The following is a 27,191-nucleotide window of genomic DNA, read 5'->3' as shown; positions in this document are numbered from 1 at the left end:
CCACATGGCCAGGGAAAACTGCAAGTAGCAGAGGATCTCATAACTGGGGAATAAGTGAAGGTTGTGTGTTTTTTATATAGGCTCATTGGGGTTGGAAATTATTGCAACACTACTCAGCACTGACTACTTGGGAATGCACTGTGCTTTTGAGCATGTGAAAAATCCAAACCTTGCTGAGAGATGCTTCAGTCTGGGACCAAAAGGCTTCAAAGGCTTAGAGTCTAATCGCAGGCTTTGAAGTGACTTGATAGTGTGGTGACTGGAAACTTGGCTTGCCATGGGGGCTGTATTATTTCAGGCTTCAGATTTCCATTTCCATTGCAAAGCAAACATGGCACCTAGTGCTCTGACTTATCCACATTATCTTTGCATTCAGAGAGAGAGAGAGAGAGAGAGAGTGAGAGAGAGAGAGAGAGAGAGGGCGCTACATTTTCAGTAAACCAAAAGACCCAACTGATTCCGTTTGTTTTGTGTTCAGGCAACTTGTATTTCTCTCTTTTCATTTCGTTGTAATCACAATGACTTTTATCATTGTTTTTGCTGTTGCTAGATTGAATTCTAAAAACAATCACAGTGTAATTATGCACTGTGGTTGAAGCCATTGTAGTTCACTCCATAGCTATGCAACCTCTCTCTTCTGCTGTAGATGCATTGGAAGGTGAGCCTCCTGCTTTATAGACTCACTGGCTATTCCCTGGAAACAGAGTCTCTCGCTGAACTTGGATCTAGGCTGATGAGGAGCAAGTGCTAGGGTTCCTCGAGTCCCCCATTCTCATTCCTATGCACCCCTGGCTCACACCCAGTGATGGGGTTACAGGTATGCATGCCTGTGCCAACTCTTTGCCTGGGTGATGGGGATTTGAACTCTGGTCTTTACCCTTACACTGTTAGCATAGGGAAAGTTGCTGTCCTATCTATTTGACCAATAAATATGTCTATAAAATAGGAAGTCAGGCTTCAGAAAATGTCAACCCTGCCCTTTCTGATCCTTGTGATCCACCTATGCAAACAGGTGGTGCATTTTAGCTGAGTTCTTTCTCAGGAACTTCCCCCGAGAGTCTTGTTTAACAGAGCAGGTCTTCTCTTCCCAGGAACACACTTCACTGTAAAGAAAACACCTCCTGTAGGTTAAAAGGAATTTTGTAGGAAGTACTTCATAATCCAATATTGATAACTATTAGTAACACACAGTCAAGAGGGCATTTGAGCAGTCAAAGTTGCAAACGTATCTACAAACAGTATCTTCGGTATTATGTCTAGCTTTGTTCTCCAAGTCAAATGTGTGACTCGGAGGGCCAGTTTTGTGTTTGGCCTTCACAGTTTTGGGAGGGTCTAGAGGAAATGCCAGGTTTCAGGAGAACCTGGGGTTTGTCTCAGTAGGCCTACTTACTGTCTCCTCTCCTCTGTGTTCTTGGCATTGGCAGTGGATTTCTGCTTGTGTCTCTTCCTCCCCCACCCCTCTAGGAAGCCAAGTTACCAATTCAGTTTTTACTTCACCAGAGGGAGGAGAGCTTTGTTACTTTCTCCTCATGTTCCCAGAAGAGAAGCTAATTACAATCAGTGTGCAAATTTAGGAATTAAATAAAATAGTTTGCCAATTTCTTCTTCTTCTTCTTCTTCTTCTTCTTCTTCTTCTTCTTCTTCTTCTTCTTCTTCTTCTTCTTCTTCTTCTTCTTCTTCTTCTTCTTCTTCTTCCTCCTCCTCCTCCTCCTCCTCCTCCTCCTCCTCCTCTTCCTCCTCCTCCCCCTTCTTCTTCTCCTTCTTCTTGTGTTCTGAAGAACCAGTGACCTAGTTTAGAAACCAAATAATTCCTCTTAATAAGAATGAAATATAAGTCTCAGGAGTTAGACACTGGCAAGTGGCTTGAATCCAGCAAGCATCTGTGTGTATTGTCATCTCTGTTCCAGAGCAAGCCTCCCTCCAGTGCTCCTGTTTCCTCTGAAACACAATGTCTAGAACTTTGCTGTTTTTGTTTTGTTTTGTTTTTATAAATGATTGTGTGTGAGAGATGTGCCAGTGTCATAGCATTCTTGTGAAAATCAGGGGACCACTTTGAGGCAGTTTCTCAGCTTTTATATGGACTCCAGGTTTGAACTCTAGGTTTTACCTGCTGCACCAACTCCTCAGCTCCAGGATTAGGGATGTGTGTACATGTGCCTGCTTCCTCTTGCAGACTGCATCTGTAGAGAGTTTGTGTGTTCTCTCACATTACCTACTGCATGATTTTATCATCATACGACATGTTAACTTAGTGAAGTGAGTGTGGTCAGGCGCTGGCAGCTCTGTACTAGGTTGATCAGAGAGATAGGTGATAACTTCTCGCTGAATTTGCTGAGATGCCATCTTGAAGATCAATTCCTGTCCCTAGGCTCTGAAAACTGTTACATATAGGCGGTGCAATAAAACCAAAGGTAATCAGAAGCTCAGACAGTCCTAGCAGAAGCGAGTGACCACGTGACTCACACAGATCTATGTCTCTGTCCCTCTAATAACATTTAAAGCAGCCTTAGCAAAGGTTGAATTTTCCAAATCTGACTAGCTTCCATTAAGACACGCATGCTCATTGGAAATTTGGATTGATGAAGAAAAGAAAGCCAGGCATTCTATTTTCCCCCTTTAAAGTGCTTGTGAGTCACATGCCTATAAAATCTGATGCAAGTTTTAAAAAATTTAATGGTAGCCCATAACAAAAAGTCATGGTAAGAAGCTTTTAAATATTTTTTCTTTATTTATTTTATGTCTCCATTTCTTTTTTTTTTTTATTTTAAATGCATGTATGTGGGCTTGTGTGATGTGTATGTAAGTGCTGGTGTGTGCCTGCCACAACACTTGTGTTGGTGGTCAGAGGACAAACTCCATGCCAAGCCTCATTTCCATATCGTTTGTCCCTGTCATCTGAGACTCCACACCAGACTAACTGGTCTGGAAGCTTCCAGGCCTCCAGCTGCCTCTGCCTTCCAAGTGACTGTCGGGACATGAGGCCTGCAGACAGGTATTGCCAATTCTATCTTTTTTACCTTCTGGAGGTTTGAACTTAGAGCCTCATGCTTGAGCAATAACTGGCTAACTCACGGAGGCATCTCTCCAGACCCAAGAAACCTTCAAAAGTATCCTGAACTAGGATGGAAACCTGGGTGCTGAGCAACTGGGTATGGTGTGACAAATGTGTCTGTCTGACCTAAGATGAAATAGAGACATATATATGCAAACAGGTACATTTTAAAACCATTGTGGAAGGAGATCAACATGGGAAGACTTGTACAACCTGAGCCTGAGATCTATCACATAGCTAAACTATTCAAGATAGTGAAAGATTAGTGTATGGACACTCATTAAGATCTGTGAAACAAATATGGAATCCAGAAATAGACCAACAGTCAATTGCTTTTTGATGACGATACCAAGTTAACTTCTTTCATCCATTACTGGGAAAAGATGAATGTTGACACCTAACGTCATTCACCAAAATTAACTCAAAATGTATCCCAGACCTAAATATAAAAACTAAAATGATAAAATCGAAAAAGAAGACAGGAGAAAAATCATCTGTGACTTTGGATAGACAAAGGTTTCTGAGGTAAGACACAAAAATTAAAGCCATACAGTAAAAATTAACATATAGATCTTATTGAAGTGAAAACTTAAAACAAACAAACAAACAGAAACCAACCCTACCATCAAGATAATGTGATGGGGACACAGACTGGGAGAGCACATATATAAAACACAGATCTTGTAGAGACATTTTGTCCAACATTGTGGACAAAAAGAATCGTTTACCAAGATCCTCCAATGACTGGTAGGCAAACAGACCCTTACAGAAGGGTCATTGGTGAATGTCAACAAACCTGTGTCCCAGAATTAACATTGTAATGGTCATAAGCACTGGCAAAGACCTGAAGGATCTCTACATGTTGTTAGCTGAAAGTCACAGACCTCTTAAACAGGCTGCACACCCCAGCTATCCCACCCCCAGGCAGTTAACAAGGGAAACTGAAACATGCCCGATTTAAAGATGTGTACTTAACTGCCAAGTTCCTGTCCTGGAGTTACAAATTGCAAACAAAAGAAAACACCCATCAAAAAACCCAAATGACCTTAAATAACAGATTATCTATACTTTGTTTTGGGTGGTAGATGCAGAAAATGCATACATTTGCCCAAATTCTTTGAAAGGAGCACTACTGAATTCATTCATTTGGTGAAAGTTTTACTTCAGTAGAGTTTATTTATGGATATACAACAAACAAGTCTTTAATCATCTATGGCATAAGACAAGTCTCCAATGTGAATATACCTACTTTCTTGTACTTATTTAAAGTGTGCACACGCGCACGCGCACACACACCATTTATGGAAGATGTCAGATTCTATTCTTTCACCCCAGCGAGTGGCAAGCACTTCTTTGTGTCTCATTTGAAAAAGATTTCTTCTTTCCCTTTTCATTTATCTGGTTATTCCAGATCCATAGTCTGGGCTGACCTCCAGTTGTAATGGACTTCGTGTTTACTCCCAGGTAAGTGTGTCTTCCCTCCAACTCTGTGGCTGGAGTGCCTGGAGAATTCGGATTCAGAGTACAGTCAGAGTGTGCCCGGAGGTTAGAACCTTGATGCAGAGAGGAAAAGCAAGACTGCCCAGAAGCTCTCAAGTTAGCTGATGGTTGGACCTCTCTCTTCCTCCTCATTCCTAGTTTTGTGAGCCACTAAAATAGTACATTTTCTGATTTTTCTTGAGTGAGTTAAAATGAGTTCTCTTCCCATTCCAACCTAAATAGTCCCAACAATTAAAAATTCAGATTTATCCCTCATTATGCTCCCTCTTGCTAGTGGGGGTAGTTTCCATAAGGAACTTCCCTGCTCTGCACAGTATTTTCAGGTTGTCAGTGTGTCTGTCATCCTAGTCAGATCTCCACCACTATGATGAAGTACTTGAGATAGAAATGGCTCTTAAAGAAGGGAGGTTTACTTTTAGACCCTGGTTTCAGACCTGGTTTCAAACCATTGTCCCTGTGGTGGGACATCATAACAAGAGCATGTGGAATAGTGTGTGTGTATTCATAGTAGGCCGGGGTCAAAATAAAAGACAGGAGACAAATCCCAACATGCCTCAGTGTCCTCACTTCTTTCCCTTAGGTTCTGCCTTCCAGAGCTTCCATTGCCTTCCAATAGTGCCTAAGCTGGGACCAAGTCCTCAGCACATTAGACTTCGGGATACATTGAGGATCCAAATGACCACACCTGTCTAAGTGAATGTGCCTGGGCAGTGGACTCCAGATAGAGACTTGCCTAAGATTTTGAAACTCTCTGATCTACTTTCTCTTTCTTTTCTTCAGTCTTGATTTGTGGGACAGAGTTAAGACAAACATTTTAATAACTAGCTTGCTTCTTACCTTATATTGACTGTGAAGGCAGTATAAACTGACTAAGATTTTTAAATGTAAATTATCATTAAGATGGTGGCCCTTTGTCTAGTGTTCTTGCCAATACAGAGGTGATTGTTTCAGCACCTTTATTTACTTATATTTACTGATATCTGACATATTTCTGATTTTTAAAGTCCTTTTTTGGGTATTTTAGATTGTAACTGAATCCTTAGCCTATAAGCTAAAATACTCCTGTTTGGTTTTATTTATTAGTTTAAAAACAACAAAGTGACAAAAATAATTTTTTTTTTAGTGTATATCTATTGTTCATTGTATGCTTTTAAAGCAATCACTGAAGTCTGGTCAATATTCATTTGGAAACTCCCACAGATCGTCTGCCTTCTGCCTTGCTGTAGACAGCCAGTTCTCTTTCATGCCCCCCAGAAGATTGTTCATTACAGTTGTTAGGCACCTCCTCCATTATGCAGGGCACAAGGAAGACATTGATGCTGTTCTCTGATCACTTCTTCCGTGCTTTTGGTGGTAATTTGGGGAGTGCCACCCAATGGCTTCTACTCATTTGCTACTTAACTTCTCTGTATGTCTCTGAATCTCCCTGGGGCTTCAGTTTCTTCCAGTTTGAAGCACATTATCCTTGACACAGAAGATAGAAGCAAAATGAAAACTCAGTTATTAACTTCCCACATTATTTACAGGACTAAAACCCTCCTCCACATATCAGTGTCCCTTGTGGGTGACAAAAGCAGATAGGGTGGGGATTCTAGTTTGCTTTTCTATTGCTGTAATAAACACCACAGTCAAAAGCAGTGTGGGAGCAGAAAGGTTTTATTTGACCTACACTTCTATGTGATAGTCCATCATTGAGGGGAAAGGCAAGGCAAGAACTGAAGCAGGAACATGGAGGCAGAAACTGGATCATAAAATATGTAGAAATTCTGCTTACTGGCTTGCTTCCAGGCTCATAACCACCTACCACCTACCTTTTTATACGCTCAAAGCCTACCTGCCTAGGGATGACACTGCCCACAGTGGACTGGGCCTTGCTACAGCAATTAACAATCAAGAAAATGCCCCACAGATATTCTCACAGGTCAATGGGATAGAAGCAATTCTTTATTTGAGGTTCTTCACTCTTTCCAAGTCTTCCAAGTTGACAACAAAACTGAGCAGGGCAGAAGGAAAGGTACCTGGCACAGGATAAGATAGTCATAAACATTTGGCACAGCCTCAAATCTGCTGTTGAGACAGGATAAGACCTGGGGACAAGCATCACTAGTAGGAAAGGTTTTGGCAGGGTTCAGCAAGCGCCATCTCTGCAAAGGTCTCTGGTGCCTACCCTGCTGCCCCCTCCACAAGAGGAGAGGGGAAAGGCTTCATTTTCACAGAAAGAGTATCACAAAATCCAAGAACCTGAGGGCTTTATGGCAAGAATTCCTGAATGGGTTCCCCGATATCAAAGAGATGGATGTAAGGGAGACATAGGAATTGAAGTTCAGTGAGGCCAGTAGTTAGCAGCAGGCCATTGCGCCCTTCAATAGACTAGGCTGGGTGAGAACTGGTGGGCACTGGAATAAGACTAGACAAGAGGGAAACTCAAGGAGTGAATGACTTCTCCCAGCACTCAGGAAACTGGACCAAAGTTCATCTCACACATCTTCCCTCAGCCCTTGACTTCCCCCTTCCCCATCATGTTTACCTGAGAAAACTGAGTTGTAAGTCCTTTCTTCTGTCCCTTTGAAATATATTTTCTAGTCTAATAGTCTTTCTTCAGGCCCTGTAGTATAACCATCCAGGGCAGGGCCCCTGTTGCCAAGTCTCAATGGGTGAGTAAGGCTCATTAGCAGAAGGACGGAGGGCTAATCACACTGTTAGTGTCTCCAAGTATCTTTCCTTCAGTTCATCCTCCTTTGAAGGCTTCTTGCTGTCTGTTTAAAGAGAACACCATCCTCGTATGGCAGAAGGGATGAAAGCCTGTTTAGGTGCCTTCTAATCTCATTCTCAAGGGCATTTCCATTGTGACTTAGTCACCCCCTGAAGTCTCCTTCTTAATGATTTCAACATGAAAATTTTAGAGGGACACAAACATCCAAACCACAACTCTATAGAATTCTTGGGCTTAGGGTAAGTCAAAAGTATGAGACCACAACCAATAGAACATAGGTGGACTGTGAGGGATCCGCTGTAGATCTCATTCCAGGGTGTCTCCTAGAGCTGGAGAGGTGAGATGTGAGGTCTGACCCTTGAAGGTCCAGCTCAGAAGAGGTTCCATCTTGCCACATTCTAAGGGGCCTTGGGCACCTGTCTGACACTACCTCTTCCTGTCTGTGCTGCAGCTGTTGCCTGAAGGAGACTGAGGTGAGACCAGGAACCCATCTCTGGGAAGTGAGGAAGCATCAGGAAATGGGATTGTGGGAAGTGAAGCTCTGAGCCTCTCTCATCGTCCACATTCTGTGAGTGGACAAATCACAGGTTCAAACACGTGGGAGGGTGAGGCAGGAAGATAATGGTGAATTTGAAGCCACACAATGAGACTTTTTTCTTAATAAACCAGACCAACCAACCAACCAACCAACCAATCAACCAACCAAATAAAATTCTAAAAACCAAATAGGTGAGGGGCTCAGGAGAAGGCGCAGGGTAAAGTGCTTGCCCTGCAAACCAGAAGGACTGAGTTCAGTCCTCAGAATCCATACAAAGGATTGTATGTCTTGTGCCTGTAAACCCAGCACTTCCCGGGGAGATGAGAGGCAGATACTGAACAACTGCCTGAAAGCTCACTGGCCAGCTTGCTGCAAGAAACACAAGCTTTCCTGACTCATAAACAAGGGGAAGGAAAGAACAGACAACTCTCCAAAGTTGCCCTCTGACCCCCACAAACACGTTGCGACATGTGCTTGCCCCCAGCCTATCAAATATGTTTTGAAAATTCAGAATGGGTCTAGAGAGATGACTCAGCAGTTAGCAGCACTTGACTGCTTAACTGAACCCAGGTTCAGTTCCGAGCACCCACACGGTGGATCACAACCCTCCTTAACTCCACTCTCTCTAACCTCACATGTAGCAGACATGCATGTGGTGCACATATGTAACATGTAGGCAAGATAATCATATCCATCAGAAAAAAATCTTTAAAAAAATTTCAATAGAATCCATTTCTGAAAGCAGACCTCTGTACAAGGGCCCTGGCCACAGAACAGACCCTCAGAGGCTCAGTATCAGTATGAAGTGGGAGAAAGGAGTCTTTGACACAAGCCAGGTTGAATAGACAGCGGAATAGACAGCGGATTCTGCAAGGTAGTCAACACTGGCAGGAGAGGGCCCTGAAAGGCAGTCCAAGGAGGCAGACCTCATTCTTGTAGAACCGTTCAAGAGCAGAGAGAGACACGGTGAACTCTTAGGAGGATTCATTTCCAGTGAGTTGTCTTTCAGAGCCGATGCCTTTCAATTCTCTTTCTGCTGTTTTCAGAAACAAAACTTGAAGGAGTGCTCTTTTTGCATCAAAGAAGGGCCTTGCCTGGGAGGCCTCTTCAGCGGCTTTTCCCTACTGCCCTCCCCCCATCCCCAACATCTGCTGGAACTTTTGACATTTTGCTCTTCCTTGCCTCTAGATTTTTGATGCCAACAAATTAATGTGTAAGATGCCAGCAGAAAATGACTTTCACGGGGCAGAGTGACCTTGCGTTTTTTGGTTGGGAGGAGAGGAAAGCATCAGACACACTAATTGCTGAATTATAATGAACCTTTCTATGATCCTTTGAGTCTCTCAGAGGAATCAAAACAAAATGAAATTAGAGCAGTAATATCAAGCAGCCAGCCTTGCAGGGAGACAATAGGTGGAGATAAAAGCCAACCTCTACCTCCCTGAAAGGATGGAACTTCTTATCCGAAGGCTCTGTTAATGATTTTTATTCGTGTTCTTGTCTTAGCAGTTTGTGGAACTAGACACATATGTGCAGGCATACATGGGTGCACATGTATGCATATGCACACACTCTATGGATGTATATGTCACACACATATAAGAAAGACCTTTTATATTATATATTTTAAATTCTTATATACGTACATAATTTCCTGCCTCCCTTTCTTCCTTCCAAACCCTCTTCTGTACTCCTCCTTGCTTTCTTTTAAATTAAGGACCTCCTTTTCTTTCTGTGTGTGTGTGTGTGTGTTCGCATATACACTTGCATGTGACTCCTAAATATATAAATACAACTTGCTCAGTCCATACAATGTTATCTGTATGTATGTTTTCATAGTTGACCATTTGATATTGGATAATCCGTTGGTGCGCTCTTCCCCGGGGAAGACTATTTCTCTTGCTCTCAGCAGTCCTTAGTTGCCTGTAGGTTTTTGTGTAGGATCGAGACACGGGCAAAAGAGCTTTCTTATTTCCACATTAGAATGTCTATTGGTGGGGGTCTATGTTCAGGTCATGTTTAAGCAGCCACGTAGCAACACTTCCTGGGTATAACTGGTGATATTTCTAGGGGATACAATCTTATTGCAAACTTACTGTTCCTCCGCCTTTTCTGTTCTTTCTACCCTTTCTTAAGGATTTCTGAGCCTTAGATGCAGGAGTTATATTGTAGACGTGTCAGTTGGGTCTGGGCTCCATAGCCTGTATTTTGATGAGTTCTAGTTTTCTGTAATGGTCTCCATCTGTTGCAGAGAGAAGGTTCCCGATTGAGGGTGAGAACTACAGTTACCTTATTACAGGGAGTCCACAGAAATGACCACTCAGGTGCAGTGTATGGCCCATTAAAAGTCTTTATTTTAACCAGATGAGACTACACTAAGGTATTTGGAACTCAAGTTGTAGTGCCAAGTGTTTAAGTTAAGTGGTTTTTAAAGGCAAAACTACATCTCTGCATCTTTCTCACAGCTACAGTGGACAGTTTTGTGCAAGCAAGCACTTTAACAGAAGCTTGGATAAATTAGTTGGGACATCTTGACATCAGATTCGTAAGACAGACTTGTAATTTTCCATGGAATTCTCCCTCAAGGAGATTAAATTTTAGTTAAAAACTAAAATGGCCTGAGCAAGAATACAAGATACCTCTGCACTGTCTTGCCCTGTCATAATCTGTGGTTATAAATATTTACAATGTAGTTAGGGTTTATGCTGGCTAATGTAGGCTGCCCTCCAAGATCCATGACTTCACCAGCTTTGAAGTTGGCTAGGTTTCCAAAGGGAGTTACCTCCCTCTTGTCTTAAATTTAATTAGGACTGTTGGTTAATGTCGAGATATGTGTGCCATCACTGTATCCTTATGGTTATTATGCCATGGTGGACATAGAGCATCCTTATGATGACTGTACCATGCTGAACATAGATGTCATACCTGGGTAGGACTACTGGTTATTTCTATGCTTTGCAGGTTGGAATGGTGTGTTGTGATACCATGAAAGCTTGTCCTCAGGAGGAGGCTTTCAAGTCAGATCCTGCTTGTGTTCTCTATGCACTGGGTCTGTTGTGCAGGGTATCTTCAGCAATAGTAGCTTACGGACCTTGAGGTTATCATCAAGATGGATGTTTCTCATTATCCTTACCTTTCTCAGTCACCATGCAAATCAAGAACTTGCAAGTCAATTCTCATTGCTTGATTCTTCTAACCTCTGTGTCATTTATCTCCTTTTCTGACCTTATCTCCTGCCCTTAGTACCTTCTGTGTTCTTCCACCAAGCCCGTGGAGCCTAATATCTCTACCACTCTAGCGTCTTCTGACTTATTTCTTTACCTGAAACTTGGCTCTTTTATGAAGCTAATATTTTCTATGAAGTTTGCTGAAGTGGAAGTTGTTTTTCTCCTGCAGTTTTGCTTTGGAGTAGGGCGCCCTTTATAACTTTACAGTGTTCTTACTTATCCTTCCTAACCTACAGTATTAGTCAGTGTTCTCTAGAGGAATAGACAGAGATTCCTAGAGGGCTGCTGTTCTTCAGTTTACCTTGGAAAAAGCTGTCTTTTCTATTGGTAAGAAATTCAATAGCAACTTCCAGGAAGAATGAGGTGGGCAAAAAGGCAAAAGTTCTCCTTCTTCTGCCTCCTTTCATCTAGGCTGCCACATGAAGCTGCCACTCACATTTTAGGATAGATCCTCCAATGTCAAATAACCTGATCAAGAGAGCACCTCATGGGAGTGCCTGATGCCTTGTGTTTTTGTTGATTTCAGATCCAGTCAAGTTAATAATCAAGATTAGCCATCACAACTACCTATGTGATGCTCTGATTCCTGTCCTTGCTGCATGAGGTCCATGCTCAACACAATAAACTTCTACTACTCAGACCCCTGCAGTGCTGAGTCCTTCCCAGCTCTTCCAGGGCTGTTCCCTGTTACTTCACCCAGGGCTTTCCAGGCCTTGTCACCATTTTCATTCTGTTCTCAACCCTATCATTTGCTTGGCCATGTCATAGCCTTGCCAGCCATATTTTTACCATATGCAAAATTTTTGTACCTTCTGTTCAACCCATTCTGCAGATGTTGGCATGGCTTAACCTAGCTTCTTGCAATGTCTGCTCTATATTAGTCAGTGTTCTATTGATGCATGACCACAGCAACTTTTATAAAAACAAGCATTTAATTAGGGCTGGCTTACAGTTTCAGAAGTTTAGTTCATTATCCCCATCACAGGAAACATGGCAGCATGCAGGCAGACCTGGTGCTAGATAAGGAGCTAGAGTTCTACAACTGGATTAATAGGCAACAAGTTGTGTAGCCATCCAGTGGCCATGAACAAACTTACCTGAAAGGGGGGCTGGAAATGAAAAAGTGATGAGGGGAGCAAGAGAAGAATGAAGACTAGACAAGGTTCTGATCAAGGCTTCAAGTTTAATATTCAGCACTGCATTTATATAGGGAAAGCCCACAGACTCATCCTTTGTTTCAGCCTGATTATGTTGCAAAGCAAGCTCAGTAGTCAGTCTATTCTTCTAAGTTTCTGTAGGAAGTTGCACCTGCAACCAAGGCAGGTGACACCACTTAGGTCGTTAAGGTACGTTGTGGCAAGCACTCAAGGTCTGTTCAGCCTGCTCAAGGCTGGAAAAAACCACTGTTCAAGGTGGAAAGGGCACAAAGTTGGGGAGAGAGAGAGAGAGAGAGAGAGAGAGAGAGAGAGAGAGAGAGCACACTGGGTCTGACTTGAACATCTGAAGCCTCAAAGCCAACCAGTGACATACTTCCTCCAACAAGGCCACACCCCCTAATCCTTCCCAAGTAGTGCAACTCCCTAATGGGCATGCATTTAAACATATAAGTGGGGCAGTTCCTATTCAAAACACCACATGCTGAGATGCTGTCTTTTCCCTGAGGGTCCTGAGGCAACTCAATCTAAATTAGTTACCACCCCCCTTTCTCATTCCCTGTCTCATGTCTGATATACCTATTACACAATCTTTTGCTTGCTAATGTTCTTTTTTTTTTTTCCCTCTCACAAGCTCTGGAGATTTGTCAATATTATATTCCAATTCTTAATTTTTCCCCCACACACATTCATGCATGCATCTTCTTAAGGATTATAGGTAATCTAAGTGGGGTATTTCCTTGTGATAGTTTAATTTCACTTCTTACAAGAAAATGATTGCTTTTGATTTGAATTTCTATGACGGTATCTCCAACAGAACCTCTAAACAACCAGGTTCCAGGGGGCAACACTTTGTCTCATTCATGATTCCTACATGTATATTATCAGGTAAACTATTGCAAACATTTCCATCCCATCATTTCTCCATCTGAGACTGATGCTTGTTAGGGTATCAAGTCTGAGCTTTTTCACATCTGCTCATTCTCTCTTTATTCATGCCCATCAGAATATTCTGTTGATGTTTCAAAATCCTTAACCTTTGAGGCTGGGTAAAGAATGGATGTTGAAGCATGGTACCACTAGAAGTCTTTATGGATGGATACATCAGTTTTGCATTTTTATGGATTTGACAACCCAGCTTTGGAAGAGACAATTGTGAAACATCACATATCGAAAGGTGTCTTGGTGGTGCCTGTAACCTAGTCTATGAGATACCTCATTTATTCATTATTTTGCCTGGCACTTGAGGATTTGCAAGTGTCTGACAAAGGTGTTAAGACCTGATTCAAGACAGTTGGCATTTACCCACAGTTTAAAAAGCACATTCAGAATGATTCCCATCTTTTAAATGTGTTTGTTATTATTCTATGGTGTGTAACAGTGTGGAAAGAATGACACGGTTAATATATTAGTATGCTCTTCAATCATTTTTATGAGGCATTTGCATCCTTTTATGCAACACCTAATTGACAGTTGGCCCTCCAGTCCTCTCCAGTGGAACTGCCTATTAAATGGAATTTATGGCCCCCGATTTTTAAGTTGGTTAAAAGACATGAAATAAAAATATACTTTAAGTGATACTCAGTGAAATCTTTTTCTGGTAGAAAAAAGAAATCTCATTTCAGAAAATAGCTCTTTATTCTGCAGTCGAGAAAGCACGTTGAGGGCGTACTGAGCTTCTGTGTCCACATGAGATACACCTCAGTGCTTCTTTTAGGTGTGGGTACCGTGCCTGTTTGAATACGCAAATTTCTACCTTGCTATTGCACTTCTGAAGTGCTGCAAAGGACTGACAGAGAAGGTGGTGGATGCACATATATCTGCTCATGGAATATCTTGGATCTCTGGTGCATACTGGCTTTCTCATTTCACGGCCCTTCTGCAGTGTCAGCTCCAACAAGAAAGTGATCTTGTCTTGTTTATGGATGTAACCTCTAGCTTTTAGTAAGCAAATCTTCACAAATTTTTGCTGGATGAATTAATGAACCAATATACTGATTGCCTTGCCTTACTGTGATTCTGATATAATTTTTACTGTTCTGAACCCGTTAAATATTTAGTATACAAATCAGTGCACTTATAATGATGTTCAAGAATAGATGCTCATTTATTTTCAGTAAGTGAATGAGCCATTGCAGGCTAAGAACTGTCACCCTCTTCAGCTAATTGCTGGTGAGTTTCATTAGGTAATCGTGTCTTTGTAGCAACCATCATCCTGCCTTGAGACTGCCAGGAGATCAAGCCTTGGGCAAATGCAGAGCTGAATATATCCTCATAGTCTCAATAGATAAAGCGAATGTAAAATCGCTTGTTCTTTCTCTCTATCTCTCTTAATACATCATCTTATTTTCTGTCTTCTCACATAACTGAGCAGTGTATGGATATTTCTATCCCTTGCTTCTCTCTGAAACCTAAAATCAAGTCAGTGGATTCATGAATAAGAGCCTGTGATAGTGTCTTAGTTAGGTGCTATTGCTGTGAAGAGATACAAGGGCCACCACAACTCTTGTAAAGAGAAACATTTAATTGGGGCTGACTTTCAGTGGGTGAGTCCATTAATGTCCTGGCAGGAAGAATGACAGCATGCAGGCAGACACGGCACTGGAGTAGCTGAGAATTTTAGATTTTGATCCACAAGTAGCAAGGAGAGATTGTGTGCCACACAGTTATAGATTGAAGCCCTGTCCCCACAGTGACACACTTTCTCCAACAAGGCCATACCTCCTAATAGTGCCAAGCATTCAAACACATGGATCTATCGGGGCTAGTCCTATTCAAACCACCCCAGGTAGTTTTTTCCCACATTTTTGTTCAAGTTCTTTATCCAATGCCATTCAGATTTTCTGAATTCACTTGACCCACATGATTTCAATATGAGGTCTTTTATCTTAGAAATATTATGGAAAAAGAAGAAATTCACATGTGTGACAAGGCTGGTCTTAGAAATCTATGAAGGAAACAGGGAACCCTTCCAGAGACACATGCTAGGAGCAGGGTAGGCGAAGAGGACTACAGGCTGTAACGTTCTTTCTCTGTATCTTCCTTTTCCTCCTTCATCTTATACCCGTAAGAAAAAGCAGATTGCAATACTATACAATAAGGAAAGTTTGCAGGAAGACAGGTGGGAACCCAAGATGGGAAGGAGCACCTGAGTTCAATACTCTTGCAGAAAGGAAATTATATTCTACATAATTTCTAGGTAGAGCAGGAATTTTTACACACCAAATAGGTTAGGAAACCAGGAACATCCAAGATAATCAACCCACCACCAGCAGCAGCAGCAGCAGCAGCAGCAGCAGCAGAAAGGACTAAAGAGAGAACAGGGCCACGTCAAGAAGTGTGGGACAAAACTTTGAAGGGATGGAAAATTAGATAAAAGTTGGACTTACGACTTGTTATGAGAAAGTGACATATAAGTTGGGGTATAATGTTATAATTTACTAGCTAACTAATTCTGGACAAACTATTAAACATTTGAAAATTCCCCAGTAGAGTGGAGGGACAATGCTTCAGCTAGAGGTCACAACACTGAGGCTCAAAGTAAAGGGAGTGATGTTTTCAACCAATTCTTTCAAAAAATATTAATTCAATATCCAGACTGTGGGGTTATTGAGAGAGCCAGTGCTCTAGTCTCTATGACAGTACTTCTGCACCTGTAAATCTCTACCCCTCTGTGGGTTGTGCATCAGACATCCTGCACTAAGAGTTGATATGTTAGTGTAGAGAATCTGATCTCTCTCTCTCTCTCTCTCTTACACACACACACACACACACACACACACACACACACACACACACATACACACACACACACACCAGCTGGAAGGAAGGACATGATGTGGTTTCAGGTAATGATAATTGCTGTGAAGGGAAAGGATGAGGTGAAGGCTGATGAGACAAGTGCTGGAGAGCCAAGTCAATGCTTTAGACCAGCTAGGGGCGTGGTCAGAGATGAAAACTGGGAGTGGGCACACTAGGCCTGAAGAGTCAGAGAACTAGGTTTGCAGGGGTAATAGCGATCCTATGTTTGAGGGGTGGTATAAAGGCTAACATGGGTGACTCCAAGAACGAGGAGTTAGGCTCCTGGAGACAGTCAAGACAGTTTAGTGAGAGAAGGTTATTGTTGTGTTTTTGCTTATTTTCTCTAGTCTAAGGATAACCAGAAACACAAATTAGAACAGCGTTAGGACACAGACCAGTTAGTCTTCGAGGAGACAATTGTTGTATTACAAGAACGGAGAGGCCAGACAAGAGACTGTACAATATTTTAGGCAAGAAGTGGTGGTGGCCTCACCAGGATGACTGCTGAGAAGCAGCAATACATGCATGCTCTATTCTGTATACCTATTTGACCAGAAAAGGATGCTCAGAGAGCAGACACAGTGTTCCTTTTGAGTGTGTCTGTGTGGTTGTTTTCAGGAGTTAGCATTTGAATCATAGACTGACTGAGGAACATCACCCTCTACAACGCAGGCCTCATTCAGCCTGTCGGAGGCCTGGAGAGGACAATATGATGGACAGGAAATGGATCTCCTTCCTGTTTCATTTGGGACACCCACCTTCTCAGGTCTTCCTGGGGACATCACCCTCATACACTCCCTTAAACTTGGACTGTGGCCTACACGATTGGTTTCCTTTGGTTCTCAGGCCCTGAGCTCAATCAAATTAAAACATGCCACTGGCTTCTGTGATTTCTCTGCTTGCACAGTTGATGAGAATCTATCTCGTCCACAATTTTGTGAGCCAGCTCCTATAATGAGCCTTTCTCTTCTCTCTCCTCTGTCTATTTGTCTAGTATATACACAAACCCTCCACTTCTCTATTCTATATCTTCTATGGTTCTTTTTCTCTGGAGAACCCTAACTAATTTATTAATTGATGGCTGGATTTGGGGCATTTGGAGTATCACCACACAATGTTGATCAATCGCACATGATCTTAGGTAAAGAGGCTAAATAAAATCTCAGTATTTGCAAGCTTCCAAGCATATTCATAATAGATATTACCATTTTATGACTTGGTACTCAGAAGGGAAGCTCGAAGGTTTTGATGTTGGAAATGGCATGTGACTGCGCTCCAGTAAGTTAATTAGGTAGTATCGTTAACATGGGGAGTGGAGGGTATGTGCCTAGTGCCTCTCAACTTAAATGCCTACATGAACTCCCTGGAGACCTTGTCAATTCAGACTCAGGGGATGCAGGTTGTAGATGAGACGCAGTAGTTACATTTCCAACCAGCTCCTCGTTGGTTCCAGAGTTGAGTGGCTGGTGTGTCACACTTGTGATAGCAACAAAGTTCTTGGGATTGTATCTGGAGAAAGTTAATTGTTATTTACACTGGGCTGGGAGTGTGAGTATAGAGAAGAGAATTTTTCTTCCATGGAGGTTGAGACTGGACAACTGAGAGGAACTAAGAAGAAAAGCCAAGTATAGCATCAAGGTGTAAAAGAAATGGCAGAATCAAGAGCAGACACTAAAATCAAGACTGGGGAAGGAATTTGCTAGTCACAACTATTTTTGTTAGGCAGCAGCTTGGGCCCTGATGAGAGTTCAAGGGGTATCAGATCCCCATGACCTCGTCAGCTGTGTGTGAAGGGATGAAGTACCAAAGTTTCCATTCGATTGTGTCTACTGAAGGTTGGAGCACAGAGTCAGCATGCGTCTGAAGAGACCATGCTGAAAGTGGTGGCAACCTACATCAAGCAATGTCGTTAGGCCAGAAATCAATAAATCATTTTGGAAATCAGGAATGACGGTGCCTTCTTTGACCATGGTATCTGAGCCAGTTTCTGCATGGTTCCTGATTCTGCCTTCAGGTATTGATGATTCAAAGCCTAGGGACTGTCACTCGTACTTTAAAGGTGACAACAGACACAGTGGCCCACATGACTGAGCACTAGGTAATTAGCAGTATGCTAGGCATTTGAAGAATATAATTTCACTCAAACTCACAGTACTGGCAGAAAGATCATATTATTATTATCCCGTCTCACTCAAAACACCATGTCTTCCAATACCCTGCTTTTTTGTTCGTTTGTTTGTTTTTTCCGAGACAAGGTTTCTCTGTGTAGCCCTGGCTGTCCTGGAACTCACTTTGTAGACCAGGCTGGCCTCAAACTCAGAAATCCACCTGCCTCTGCCTCCCAAGTGTTGGGATTAAAGGCATGTGCCACCACTGCCCGGCTAATATTTAATCAAGGGACATGGGGTTTTTGCATTGTTCAGTGGTTTGTTAAGCCCTCAGTAATGTGACAGACTGGATTGAGATCAAAGTGGCTCTTTTTTAAAAAAATATTTTAATATGATTTCTTTAATGTATATGAGTACACTGTCACTGTCTTCAGACACACCAGAAGAGGGCATCAGATCCCATTATAGATGGTTGTGAGCCACCATGTGGTTGCTGGGAATTGAACTCAGGACCTCTGGAAGAACAGTCAGTGCTCTTAACCACTGAGCCAACTCTCCAGCCCCATAGTCATTCTCTCAACCAGCAGACCCAGGGGCCCTTCTTCCTGCACCTTTCCTCTTAACCATTTGTAAAATGGCTTCCCGACAGGACAACTTCAAAATCAGACACTTCCATTTTTCCTGGAGTTAAATAAAACAGTGCCTCTGGGCAGCAACAAGTATAAATGGGTGGTCTCCAGTTATCTGAGTGACCTTAACCACAGGTCTTGAGTGTTTGGGCTGAAATAGTTTCACTTGGGGGAGTTGGGGTGGGCCGGGGAGAGGTAGATGTAACTAATAGATTCTATGTTCCAGCCAGCATTTGAGGGGCCTCCTCCAAAAGAGGAGTCTAGTTCATACAGATTGGTAAAGGGCTCAGATATTGGAGATTTTTTTTCAGAGCCTCCAAGTTATTCTGGTGGACAGCCAAGGACATGTCCCCAGGTAGCTGGCCAAGTCCTTAAGGAAAGCCTCTTCTGTCTCCTAAGACTTCCTCATGTAAACACCCACATGGCATAGACACGTGCGCCTAATGACTACCCACGCTGTTTTCATGGTGGCTTTGCTCTTGTCATGGAACTCAAGTGGGATTCTGTGGCCTGAGATAGCAGCTCTAAGGCCACACCTCAACAGAGCATATAAAAACCTCTGGACTTCACAGGTGGAAAAATGTAAATATGGAAAAGATGAGCTTTTTAAAACCAAGGAAAGAAAAAAAAAAAAAAAAAAAAGCTGTGTCTGCAGAATGGCTTTCCCAGGAGCCTGACCCGTCTGTGGTACTTTGTGTGCTCAGAGGTAACCTGGAGTTAGGAAACGTATTAAAGGCCAGCGGGATCCGCCTCAGTTTGGCTGAGAAAGTGCAATCACTGGCTGCCTGAGATATTACGCAGGGATTTGAATGCTGGGTACAAGTGCAACATGGAAATTATTTCAACAGTAAGTCTGAGTGTCGAGTGTCCTGCTGGGCCTCCGGGATCGGTTGCTCCTATGGGCGAATGGAGCAGCGAACAGCGGCTGGAGCTCCATGAAGCCCCATTGCAGGGAGATGACTCGGTGGCCAGTCAAATTTGCCCCAGGGTTTTGGAGTTGGCCTTTCTGCTACATACAAAGCCAGGACGCGTTTCTTGTCAGATGATTCAGCTGTAAGAACGTGCGTGTGTGGCCAAGCTGTCCGGATGGAGTCAAGCCTGCTTGTGTTCCCTTTTGATCCCTACCTTCTCTTACTTTTTCTCCTGAACTGCTGAACCCGGGGAAGAGCTGTTTGCCTTTCCGTGGCAGAATGACATCAGCAGGGAGGCAGTTCCTGGGACAAGGGAGCCAAGTCCTCAGACACCATCTCGGAAGTAGGACAAGTACATTTTGTTTCTCCAATTCAACCCAGAGAACTGCCTGGTCCCCGAGGCCCGTGCCAAATGTGTTTGCGCAACCTCAGCAGCAGTGCCCAAAATGCGGCGCAAGACTCGGCCAGAGGTTTCGTTTCGTTGTGGAATGAATACTCACAGATGGCAGGGCTAGCGTTGTTGGTGGCCCTGTCTATGTGAATTGCCGGCTTAAACTTCCCCAAAGGTTAGGGTCCTAGAAGGCATGGTACTCACTCTGGCTAGGCCTATCTTAGCCCATTGCCTCAGTACTTAGCCTAGCCAAGGCACACAGAGCATTGAGGTAAAGCTGGCCAGGGCACTGTGCCATCGTAGTTTGGCTAGGAGCATGTTCCTGGGTGCGGGTGGGGAGTTGGGAAGGAGAAAAGCTACCAATTTGGCTGTTGCTCCCGAACATTTGCTCTGCATTCTTGAATGCTCTTGGTTAAAGTCCTTATACCCCAGGCAATGGGGCAAGAATGCACACACACTACACATGTGAATCCTTGCATACACAGAGAGACCCAAAACATCTTAGTAGATAAAAACAAGCTATTTTGTGTGTGCCTATATATGCATATTTTTCTTAGGAGAAATCAAGGACTATGAAAATGTGTTCACATATAGATGACTAGTATTTGAAGGCTAATGTTGGTATCTTTCAAAGTCTAACGTAATAATAAACTTGTATGTTTTGTAGGGCTTTATAGGTCACAGTACATTCCACATGTCTCATTCATCTGATGGGCCTAACCACTATGTCAAGCATGTGTTAGCTTCTTCTCCAGTTCTACATTTAAGGGAAACAGGGAAGTACTTTGCTCAAGACTGCATATCAATCAAGTCTCAGGATCAGACTAAGAACAGAGGCCAACCCCATCCAATCTCCTTACCCTGCCGGTCCCCAATCTTTATGGTAAAATGACCAAAGGGAAACAGTCCTGAAATCTACTCATCTATTTGTAGGACTGGATGACGTGGCTCAGTCCCTCCCAGAGCAGTCAAGAGACCAACAGCAATACCTGCTTCACTTGGGTGAACAAACAAACAAACAAACAAACAAATCTAACGAGTTCCCAGTCCACCCCTGACCATTTGAGTCATAATCTGCACTTTGATAGCATCATGCATATGATGAGCCAAGTTTGGGACAATAGGGAGGATTGAGCTAGGGTTATACTCTCCTTCCTGGCACACTTGAGAGCTCCTGATGTTTAAATCACATAATCAAAAGAACAAAAGAAGAGGAAGAAGGAGGAGGGGAAGGAGAAGAAGAGGAGGAGGAGGAGGAGGAGGAGGAGCAGGAGGAGGAGGAGGAGCTGCTGCAGCTCATGGTAGGATCTTAGACTCGCCATTCTAAGAGCTAGATATAGGGGATCATGCCTCCATAACTCTCCAGGTAGCAGCTCTGTAGTCAGGGCTGAAAACGGTTAGAGTAGACCAGGTGCTTTCCTGAGTCTGTGAGCTTGGTCTACGGGAAACAGCCTAAACATGCATCCCCCACCCCATTCCTGGTGGCTTTGTCAGGATTCATAGAACACTTTGCTGTATTGAATCTAAACTTTCCTATCGCTTGGAGATCTTATCCGATAAGCACCCGAGGGTGGCCATTCCCTGTGGGTAACTATTCCAAGTAAATTGGAGTCCCTTTCTTTTCTTGGGAAAAGAATCTAAGTGTCCAGTGCGAAGTTGCTAGCGGCCATATCTATCTGAAGAGATGCGCGCAGCTTTGTGGTGTGTTAGGAGTGTTGCAACGCATCAGAATCCTCCTGGTGAGGAGAAATTTCTGGCTCAGATCATTTGCAATTGAGGCAAAGATTTTTTTTGCTGGGGGGCGGTGGTGGTGCCTCAGGATGAATAGGATGGCCAGTCCCTCTGCACATGGCACCTAGAGCATCAACAAGAAGAGTCCAGGCCACAGGCATGACCCGGCCACCTGGTGAGGCACTGGTGGAGAGCTCTGAGGACATATTGTGCTTTATTGCACCTCTTCTGATTTTTTTTTTTAAGATGGAAAACCCCAAACAACCTCTACACTGTCGCTCCTGCGTCCAGATCACAATGTCAGATTTGCAACCACGCTTACTCTGCTGTGGAGCCATCTGTTTGAGCCATCAAGACAGAATTGAATTCCTCAGGGAATGCTTATGTCTAGGTCAAGACAGGACAGCTGTGTGGTGCAGGCCACAGACCCAGCCCACGCAGGAGCTTGTAACTCTAGATGTCCCATATCCAGGGGGACCCACTTAGTTATTAGGTTTGCAAAGCAGTCCAGAAACAGATGAGGATTTCTTGTGGAGCCCAGCCCTAGCACTGATAGGCAAGCCTGGGCGCCTGTATTGTCATCTGACAGCTATGCCTGTCAGGCCTTGCCCTGGACATGTGAGAACATGTGCTTTGTCTGGGTGCCGCACACAGAAAATGGGCAGCTGTTGCCGCTCCTGGCAGCCGGACTTGTGCCTGGTCATGTCCTGCTCTGCTAACTGCCTCTCCTCCTCTGCTTTGCTTCTTGGCTTAAGAACTGTATGTAAAAACAGTGTGTGTGTGTGTGTGTGTGTGTGTGTGTGTGTGTGTGTGTGTGTGTGTTGGAAACTTCTTGGATTGCTCTCTTCTCTTCCATTTCATCTCCTCCTGGCCCACATACAAGGTCCTATAGCTAAGTCTCTGATTCTTCTTCCCAAACACGATCCCAGGGCAGTGGGCAGTAATGTGCAAATGGTTTCTCTGAAGTCTTGGGCTAGAGAGCCAGTAAGTTCTGGGTTCTCAGTTCCTGAAGGGATCCATGTTCACTCTCTGCAAGTGATCGATTGGTCCACTGGTTATCTCATGACCTCCACAAGACAAACTGTGACAATCCACCTAAGCAAGAGGCTGAGATGGGGGAGTTTATGTCTTCCTGCAGATCAGTGAAAAGATGGACATGGGCAATATGGTTGAGAGGATCTCCATTCTTCTACAGCTTAGAGTTTTCTTTAAAGAACATTTATATTTTTATTTTTAAAATTTTAAATTAATTAGGTTTTTTGTGTGTGTGTGCAGTGATTAATATATATGGGTTCCAGTGATATTTTGAGACACATATATTATACAAAGACAGATTTCAAGTAATTAGCATATCTATCACTTCAAATATTGATCAGTGGCTTTGATCAATGACTCTCTCCACCCTCATCCACTCCCAGAATCCTTATCTAATGAGGGTAGGGTGAGTAGGACTATGTATATTTCATAAGCTGTCTTGTTATTCCTTCTTCCTTGGGTAAGCAGTGTCTTTTTTCCTTTTCTAATATGTGTTTGATGTATGTGTGCTAGTACACACACACACACACACACACATACTTGTGTGCCCTCGTGTATGTGTGTGTGTGTATGCATGTGACTGTAGAGACCTAGAGTTGACACTAAGTATCTTCCCTGATTGCTTTCCATTTTGTTTATTGAGAACCCAGAGCTCACCAGTTCTGACTAGCCTAGCTAGTCAGCTTGCTCTGGGATCCTAAATATCCACCTCCTTGAATGTTAGGATCACAGACCTCCACTGCCTGTTTATTGTACACAGGTCTTGGGGATCTGAACTGTGGTCCTCACCTTTTATTGTCAAGTGTTTATCCACTAATCCACTGAGCAATTTCAAGTCCCCAGACTCCTACTTGCAGGCTTTCAGACCAGGTTTCATGTCTCCCTGGGTGACCTATATTTTTCTATGTAGCTGACAATCGCTTTGAATTTCTGGTTCTCCTGTGTCCTTATCCGGGATGTCCTTACCCCACCATGACCATTTTTATGAGGTGCCAGGGATTTGCGTGCTCGGAAAGCAACTGAGCTATATCCGCAGACTGCTGGATCTCAAAAGATGTCAAACTAGCAAGTCTCTTCTTCCAAGATGCTGAGCAGGATCCCTCCCAAATTCCCAGAATTCATGTAGTAGGCAGGAGGGTAATGTCACATTCACAGAGTCCATAGAGGGAACCCTGTGAAAGGGAAAGTGTCTGGAAAAAAAATGCAATTTCCCTGCTCCCTTGCAAAGCAGCGGCTTATTAACTGCTAACTAAGTGTTGCCCTCTGGTTGTCCCAGAGGGGCTGGCTGTAATGAACAAGGTGGAAGAATCTGGCTCATTTGTAATTACACATTAGCACCACTGAAGTGCAGTTCACACCCACCCTCTCCTTACGGAGCATCTCTCAGGCCAGTCTCTGTGCCCCAGGGCCAAACTTTCCATTGCTTATTCAATTATGTTGTTCCATAGCTAATCACTTTTGCGTTCGTCTAATTCTTCTACAGTGAACTGCCTCTGGAATGGGGGACCCATTTGCATATCTGTGTCTTAATCACCCTCTGCTTAGGGGCGGATGGGAGCTGCCATTCCCCCTGCCTCACAGCTGGGCAGATTCCGGCTGGGAGTGGAAGGATATTGGCCCTGGCTGGAGGTTGGGGAGTTTCTGCACCTGCTGACTTCCAGCTGCCCGGCTGAGCTAACTGCCAGGATGGAGCAGCAGGAAAGTCCTTTGCTGTGTACACCACTTGCATGCTTGGCCCAAGAATGTGTGTAAATAGTTCAGTGGTATAGCCTTTGCCTCGTCTGTGTGGTAAGGCCTTGAGTTTGATCCACACGATGAACACAAACCAAATCGAACCAAACTGAACCAAAACCTCAATCCAACCAAATGCAAACCAAAACCAATAAAACCAAGCAAAAATGAAACAATAAGCAAACCAAAACCAATTATCTCCGCTCAAAACCAAAGCCAACAACATAAGAATGTGTCCCCTTCAAGCGTCTCCTCCAACCGTGGCAATAGACAGGGAAACGGATAAACTTTTTTCTTTTACTTTATTAGATATTTTCTCTATTTACATTTCAAATGTTATCCCCTTTCTTGGTTTCCCTTCTGAAACCCCCCTCCCCCTCCTACCTCCCCCTCCCCCTGCTCACCAACCCACCCATTCCTGGTTCCTGGCCCTGGCATGCCCCTACACTGGGGCATAGAGCTTTCACAGGACCAAGGGCCTCTCATCTCGTTGATGACTGACTAGGCCATCCTCTGCTACATATGTGGCTGGATCCATGAGTCCCACCATATGTACTCTTTGATTGATAGTTTATTCCTAGAGAGCTCTGGGGATACTGGTTGGTTCATATTATTGTTCCTCCTATGGGGCTGTAAACCCCTTCAGCTCCTTGGGTTCTTTCTCTAGCTCCTTCATTGGTGACCCTGTTCTCAGTCTCATGGATGGCTGTGAGCATCCATTTCTGTATTTGTCAGGCACTAGCAGAGCCTCTCAGGAGACAGTTATCATGCTCCGAGGACAAACTTTTTTCCACGAATATTTACTTAAAAATTTTAAATTAATAAACGTGTATGTATGTGTGTGTGCAAATATGCATGCCACAGTGCATGTCCAAGGACAGCTCTTCAGGGGTCTGTCCACAACTCCCCCAGTCGTTGTTTGTCTGTTCCTCCTGGACGGTTGTCCTGTCTCTGCCTCCCACGCTGTCTTGGGAGTCCTGGGGTCACAGATACCCACCACTGTAGGCTTCAGGCATTGAACTCAGGGTTCCAGGTTTGTGCAGCAGGCGTTTTACTCACCAAACCATCTCTCCAGCCTCGGAAGACAAGGCATTTAAAAAGGGACCTTATAGAATAGCTTAATTGTGTTAGTGGGGTTTCCCTACCAAGAATTGGAATCTCAGTGTGGAGGGAGCCAACACCTAGCTTGGGGTTCTGATGTTATACTAAGCATGTGTTGCTCCACTGAATGAACCTTCCTGTGGTGATGGATGGTGGTGTGGTATCCATGGTGCTCAGTTTGATAGCCATTAGCTGCAAATGGCCCCTGAACACCTAAAACTGGTTATTGTGACTGAAGACGCATGCGTTAAAGTGCACTTGATTTTAATAATTTGTGATTAAAAGGAAGCCACTCTGTTTGTCTCAGGGCTACTGGTTTACAGTCAGGCAAGGCAGGGCAATGTGAAGAGTAACTAGCCCTAGTTGTGACCCGGGACACAATGTCCTGTCCACAGAACAGCTCTGCTCTGCTCTGATAAACAGCTGTGGTGTGAAACCTCAGCTGTGTATAGGTGCTCCACTTGTCATGAGGTTTTGTCCTAAGAGGACTGTGAGACACTGGAAATATAAACCCAAAATGCATTTAATGAGCTGAGCCTGCAGAGCATCATAGCTTACCTGCGTAGCACACGGAACCACGGCGGTTGTTTCCCGTTCTGATCACAAATGGCTGGATGGGAGCTACCCGGCATGCTCAGAGAGGAATAGGAAAAGATCAAACTTCAGAATCTGCCACATGAGCTCTCGTGGATGTGCATCCCCATCACATGATCTTAAAGTTGGAGCATCATCAGGGAAATGACTGAAAACTGGGGCTGTATCTTTATCCCGTTTTATCCTCTGGACATTTTTGCTTTGCCAGACTGACATGGGAATTTATTCATTCCTTTTATTCTTCCAGGCATCTTAAATACCCCTGTGGGAGGAAAGAGGGACTCCGCCTCTTGGCTTCAAGGAGCTGGAAACAGTCTTGTCTAGAGGGCTGCAGTGTCTTTGAAGTATCTAAAAATGGCATGAAACCATAGCAGTCCATTCTTCAATATATTTGTTCTTACTTAATATTAAGAGAAAATCCTATCCAAATCTTCAAGTAAAACTACAGTTATAAAGAGAGACAGCAGTTTTATCTCGTGGTTTCATGAATCATCATGCCTGTGGTCTGTCACAGGGAGCCCCATCCCGCCATTAGGCAAGTGTTGACATGCGCAAATGCTTTAAACAGTCAATTTAAATTTCTCTGTCATCTCTACTCAGTACTAGTTAACAGATAGGTAGGCTATCTTTGTTTAACAGCACCGAGGTTTCTAGTCGTTTCTAGAAAGGAGACTATGAATAGGTTGGGGGGAATGACCCTGGATTCTGTCTCCTTATCCCTTAATTTAAGGTATTTCAGGGTGTTGCATAGCAAGTTTCTCCAAGACTGAAGCAGTCTATCATCAGGAAGCTCCTTAAACAGGAAGGCAAACAATTCAGAATAGCTTCAGGAAGTCCCTGAAGTTCACCAGATTCACTAGGTCCCTCCCTGCCAGAGTAAGTAATAAAAACAGAGAGTCATTCTCAGAAAAAAAGAAGCTAAACTGCAGACTCTCAGAGAAGCCATGCTGCAGAGAAGACTCAGACTAGACCAGC

The sequence above is a fragment of the Mus caroli genome, unplaced genomic scaffold (genome assembly GCF_978045245.1).
Source record: "Mus caroli unplaced genomic scaffold, Mus_caroli_1 scaffold_3, whole genome shotgun sequence".
Lineage (NCBI taxonomy): Eukaryota > Metazoa > Chordata > Mammalia > Rodentia > Muridae > Mus > Mus caroli.
Note: the sequence above shows the minus strand (reverse complement) of the source record.